A 6739-nucleotide genomic window follows, 5' to 3' on the forward strand; every position below is an offset into this window, starting at 1 on the left:
CTTCCACAGGCAAGCTAGACTGGTCCTTCCATTTATTAGCATATGAAGCTACCGAAGCCCATTAAAAACTGGCAATACTGCCCCTCACTGTCTCTCTCTCTTCCCCACCCCCCTTTGGAGATGGCTCGCACTCTGTCTGTGGAGTTTGTACCTACTTTTACTCTAATCTGAGCACCCAACCCCCATATCTCGTGGCCTTTCTCTTGCCTTTCAATGTATCTCTCTAAATAAATATACCTTTACTCAACTGTGGCTCACTCTTGAATTCTTTCCTGCACAAACCCAAGGACCCACACTTGGTGGACACGTCCCAGGGGCTCAACCGTAGCCTGGGACACGGCCTTTCTCACACCCACACCCGTTTTTCCTGCATCACTCCTAGAAGAATGTTTTCCCCTTAGGGTTGGAATTCTGAAAATTTGTTTCATCAAGCTGGTAAAACCAGTTTTGGATTGTCAAATGAGCCTCATCTCGGGCATTTTTCTCCATTCTAGTGAATATTGTGGCCATGTAGTATTACAAACAAAAATCATCTTTTAGGCTTTAGTCCTGGAACCAGAACTAAAGGTGGTCCAGTTTTGTAAGAACCATCTTGAAGGCCTATTTTTAGGAACTGAACTTTTGTTCCCCGTATCAGTCAATTAGAATAGTGCACCTTCTTTCACACACACACACACACACACACACACACACACACAGGCAAACACAATAAAAGCCCAACTGATGCAGGAAAATGGATGCGGGGCATGAGGAGGGCCATGTCCCAGGTCTCCGTTCAGCCCCTGGGACATGATGTGGGTCCTTGGCTTCACGCAGGAAAGAATTCAAGAGCGAGCCACAGTTGAGTAAAGGTAGATTTATTTAGAGAGATACATACTGTATAGAGTGTAAGACAAGAGAAAGGCATGGAAAGAGGTGTGGGAGTTGGGTGCTCAGGTTAAGTAAAAGTTGGTACACACCCCATAGACAGAGGGCGGGCCGTCTCCAAAGAGAAGATAGTGAAAAAGGGCCGCTAGGCATGGTGTTGTCAGTTTCTACGGGCTCAATAGCTTCACAGGCCTACAGGTGGGATCATTCCAACTGCCCTGGGGAAGAGGCCGAGATTCCCAGGAACTGGACCACTGCCCATTCTTTGGCCTTTTGCAGTTAGCCTTAGGACTGTCATGGTGCCTTGTAGGCATGTTATTTATCACATTGTTGCAGTGAGCGTATAATGAAGCTCAAGGTCTACTAGAAGTCAAACCTCTTAATCTTCAAGGCCAAGTAGGAGTTAAATCTTCTACCATTTTGGTGAATCTTCCACCATTTCGGTGTTAAATTGCTATCATTCCTTGAGTGGCCGTGCCCTGCCTCCTTCCCTCCTGTCTCACAACCAATTCCAAAAGGCTCAAAGCCAAACCAATTCCAGAAGGCTCACTCTGGTACAAATAGCATAAAAGCTGATACATGAGGAGTTTCATCCCTTTTACCTTCCCTTTTATAAAACAGCTCTGGTTGAAAGATAGTGCTATAATTTAGGGAGCCGTTAGGGGCCATTGTTCTCCCGTTTTTAAGGAATACTGAGATTAAGCCATATTACAATAAAATATCATTTTTTTCCTTTTCATAACTAAAAATTTCCCATTTCTGTAAAATACACCCTAGGGGGCTACAAGATGCAACAGAGCTCTGGTTACCTATTATTACTTGTTCATAGCCAGTGTTGTCAAGTATCAGGCAAACAAACAAACAAACCAGTGCAAAGTGGTTTCTCAGTATCACAGTTCCCTTAATCCAAAATGGAAAACCCCAACCAATGCTCCGCTAAAAGGTGAAGCCAAATGCAATAGGGAAGAATACCCTGGTGTTGTCCCATGCAAGCTCTGCTACTTAATCGGAGATGTCGCAACCAGCCAATGCCTTGTTTCTTTCACCACAAAATCAAAAGCACTGTGGGCCAATAGCAAGCCCTTGGGGCAGTCCCTGATATGAAGGTGCTCGGGCAGCTGCTGAATAAGATCTTAAGAGCCACCACTGGCCAGGGGTCCATGTGCCACGAGCAAGAGACCTTCATAGTTGCCAAAACTGTTACCAAATCAAACTTGGTTCCCTTGCCTGACATGCAGCAAAGCCAATCTACTGACACCACGTTGTGGTGAAGGAAAGCACAGCGTTTATTGCAGGACCCCAAGCAAGGGCGTGGGAGACAAGCCTCAGATTCACTCCAACTTGGTCTTTGAGCTAGGGATTTTTTTTAAGGTGAAGAACAAAGAGGCTGCGATTAACCATTGTCTTGTGATGCTTCTGTGACATTTCTTGTTTTGGGTGTCAAGCTTCTCTGGACAGGTGGTTCATGGCTCTGGAATCTGTTAGCTCATCTTGCCCTGGAGAAACAACCTGAGTTTTTACATTAACAATGATATCTATGAGAGCAATGTTAGGCATCAACAATATTATCAACAACAAACAATTTTAGTTACCTGACTCCGGTCAATTAGTGTTCAGTTAGCACAGGATTGAGATCAGAGGGGTGAGAAATGGAATACAATTTTGCAGAGAGAGATTAATCATAAACTCAGTAATGGAACTTGGTTTTAGGCGGACTTGCCTTCATCTTTCCACTGTTACTCTTACATCTAGAAAAAGTCATATATAAATGTACCTATAACCTTCCCCCTTTTCTTAAACAAAACAGGCCCTACTAGATGTTCTACTTTACAATTTACTTTTTTTCACTTCACAGTATATCCTGATGACTCATAGCTATCTGCAGAGTTCTTTCTCATTAAAACTGTGCAGTTTCTTACAGTATTTGTCTTCCTCCATATGACATTTCACTTAGCATGATACCATCCAAGTCCATTCATGTTGGTATAAATGGAAAAATTTTATTCCATTATTCATATATATATATATGACTGAGCAGTATTCCATTGTGTGTGTGTGTGTGTGTGTGTATACCACATCTTCTTTATCCATTCATCTGTTGATGGACACTTAGGTTGCTTCCATGTACTGGCAATTGTAAATGATGCTACTATGAACATTGGGTGAATGTATCTTTTTGAATTGGTGTTTTGGGGCTATTTCGGATGTATACCCAGGAGTGGAAATACTGGGTTATTTGATATTTCTATTTTTAGTTTTTTGTGAAACTTCCATACTGTTTCCACAGTGGCTGCAAAAATTTACATTTCCATCAACAGCACACAAGTGTTCTCTTTTCTCCACAACCTTGCCAACATTTGTTATTTGTGTTCTTTTTGATGATAGCCATTCTGACAGGTGTCAGGTGATAGCTCATTATGGTTTTGATTTGTATTTCCCTGATGATTAGTGATGTTGAGCATTGTTTCATGTGCCTGTCGGCCATCTGTATTTCCTCTTTGGAAAAATATCTATCCAGTTCTGTTCATTTTTCAATCAGGTTTTTTTTTTGATATTGAGTTTTATGAACTGTACACATATCTTGGATAATAACCTCTTATCAGTCATATCATTTGCAAATATTTTCTCCCATTCAGTAGGTTGTCTTTTGTTTTGTCAATGGTTTCTTTTGCTGTGCAAAAGCTTTTAAGTTTAATTAGGTCCCATTTGCTTACTTTTGATTTTATTTCCTTTGCTTTAGGAGATGGATCCAAAAGAGTATGGCTATGATTTATGTCAAAGAATGCTGTGCCTATATTTTCCTCTAGGAGTTTTATGGTTTCCATTCTTGCATTTAGGTCTTTTATCCATTTTGAGTTTATTTTTGTATATGGTATGAGAAAATATTCTAATTTCATTCTTTTACATGTATCTGTCCAGTTTTCCCCAGCACCATTTATTGAATACACCGTCTTTTCTCCATTGTATATTCTTGCCTCCTTTGTCATAGATTAATTGACCATAAATGCATGGGTTTGTTTCTGGGTTCTCTGTTTTGTTCCATTGATCTGTGTGTCCATTTTTGTACTAGTATTATTTGTTTTTGATTATTGTAGCTTTGTAGCAATAGTCTGAAGTCAGGGAGCGTGATAAGCTACAAGGATATATTGTGCAATGGAGAATAAAGCCAATATTTTATAATAACTATACATGAAGTATAACTCTTAAAAATTGTGAATCACTATTTTATACCTGTAACTTATATAATATTGTACATTAATTATACTTCAATAAAAAAGTCCTGTTTCTTATTAAAACTTATAAAAATTGTAAGGTTGTACCCTATTGATAGGCATTTATGTTGTCTCCATTACTTTGCTGTTACAAAAGTTAAAATTTAATAGCCTCAAGCCTATGCCATTTTAATTTTTTTTTTTGCCAGGATATTTTTGTGATAGATTCTTAGAACTAGATTCCTGAATCACGAAGTAAACACATTTATTTTTATTCTATACACATTAAACAACAGTTCCCCTCTCCCCCCTCCCTGCAGCCCCTGGTAACCACATAAATCCAAAGTTTTTAAAAGAACTACAAAACAGAAACCCCAAACAGATGGAAATCTTTATCCTTATACTCATGTCTCTGAGTTTTCAGAATTATATCAAGATAGTTTTTCAACAGATGAATTTTATTGAATGAAAGTTTATGAATCTGGTTTTAATTTTAAGTTTTTTCTCTGAAGCACAAAAGTTTAGGTTCTCATAAAAATTTGAAAAATAAAAATACAAAGATAAAAATAAGAGTCATGCAATTCATCCAGAAGATAACCAGTAACCATTTTGATATGTTTCATTCACTTTTTCTATTTTCCTTCCTCACTCCTCTGCCTGTTCAAGAGAGAGGCCCATGTATGCACATGGAGTAGGCAATATATATATAGATATGTTTATATATGGCTCTCTCTCTGTTGTATGGTCTGTAATGTGAAGGTAGGATCATACTGTAAATTTCTTTTCAAAGCATTTTTAAATGGGCCATTAAATGTTCTTCAAAAACACTCTATATTAGAACGGATGCATATGAAATTCTCATAATTTAACTCCCTTTTAATTGTTGGATATTTAGGTTGTTTCTAGGTTTTTGCTGTTTGTTTAGGGTCAACTTTGTGTATAAATCTTCTCTGAGGAGTTTATTTTCTTAGAGCTATTCCTAGAAATGGGTTGTTGAGTCAAAGGGTGTGCCAGTCTGTACTGGGATTCACTGTACTATTATCTGTGGTTTTATGAGCTGGAGAAAGTGCACAGATTCACACCATCCCCTGTATGTACAGTTATTTTATCTTCTACTCATAAAAGAGCACCCACTTCCATCACATAGAAGAAATTGTTTCACTCACCAAACATATGTAGCAACCTCTTGTCAATAGACCAGTATGAAACACAAAGATGTAGTTAGACTGAGACCAACACTAGGGCACAGTTAATTGATACGCTTAACCCATCCTTAGGAAGGGAAGTGATTTGGCTCCATTCACATTCTGTCACATCTCCTCATCTCTCAGCACATTCAACGGAGGCACCTCTGGACCAGACTTACAATTTAGGTTATTATAAATATGTTGATTGAGGACAGAGTATATCATTAGTATATTTGGTGATGATCTCAATGCTCCAATTATCTAACATAATTGGGAACAAATTATTCTGTATAAATGAGTTTTGCAGATGATTGAGGCTAACAGTTAAAATGGTAAAGTTTGAGGTGCAAAAGTTCCAGTATTAAGAATAGATTTCCTGCCTTCTTAATTATAATGGACCCATCAGTGTAAATGAGTTTTCCTCCTGGCATATTGATTGGGGATTTCCTTGAAAGCAAAAGTTTTTGTCCCTAGATTTTTGTGGGATACTTTATTCTCCGTTGCCCATGGGGAGACATTCAGAAGAAAGAAAATGTTTTTTACCCCATGTTTTGGAGCGTCTAAAACCCATAATCTGTGTGGACAAGCTTTAATTGGACACTTGTATGCCAGGCTGGCCAGTGCTGGGCGACCAAAAGGAGAGCCCCAGGTCTTGCCTTGAAGAGCGCACTCCAGTGGGGAGGCAGTGACTTCAGAGTCACTGATGCCTGATGAATAGCCTGATGCCTCAGGTTTTCATAGAAGGAGGCAGACAGAGGTCTGTCATCATGTAGAAGTGAATTTGAATCTGGGTTCCTCTACTTCTTGGTTCTTAGCTTCTCTGAGCCTCAGTTTCTTCCCATGAAATGGGGATATGAGGGGTCTGAGGTTGTGGTAAGATCATGTACCTGATGCCCTTAGGGCCCTCTAGCAGGTGAGAGGAGACATCACTTGGTTGCTATTACCTTTAGGGGTCCTGGAGGTGGAGATGGGGTGGGGGAGTTGCTCCAGACGCAGCTGCAGCCTCGCTCCCCTTTCCCACCGCCGTAGCGCTGTCTTTTACTGGAACTCACTCTGTGACTTTGAGCAAGTCAGTTTCTGACTATGGTGGTGGTTGCGGATGGGCAACGGGTTGCAGAGAGCTGGTTTCAGAGGTATCAGGGATGCCACGCTTCCCACATTTAAAAAGTTTAGATCATTTCAGTCCCTCTTCCTCGCCCAAGTCTTCTGTTGGACGCCCAGGTGAGCTCTGAGAGGGGCCCGCAGGTAATGATAATATGAACCGAGAACCTGGCATTTACTCCGTGACCCGACCTGTGCTAAATCCAGGGGGACACCTCCGAAATTCTCCGCAGCCCCCAATCCGAGACATCCGGGGTCGGGCTGTCCCTGTGGGCCCCGCGCCCATTCAATGCCTAAGATGTCGAGGTCGGCGGGGGAGACACGGCGCCGCCCGACGGGCCGCCCCTGCGGGCCCCGCCCGGCCGGCGGGAG

Source organism: Camelus ferus, chromosome 18, assembly GCF_009834535.1.
Source record: "Camelus ferus isolate YT-003-E chromosome 18, BCGSAC_Cfer_1.0, whole genome shotgun sequence".
Lineage (NCBI taxonomy): Eukaryota > Metazoa > Chordata > Mammalia > Artiodactyla > Camelidae > Camelus > Camelus ferus.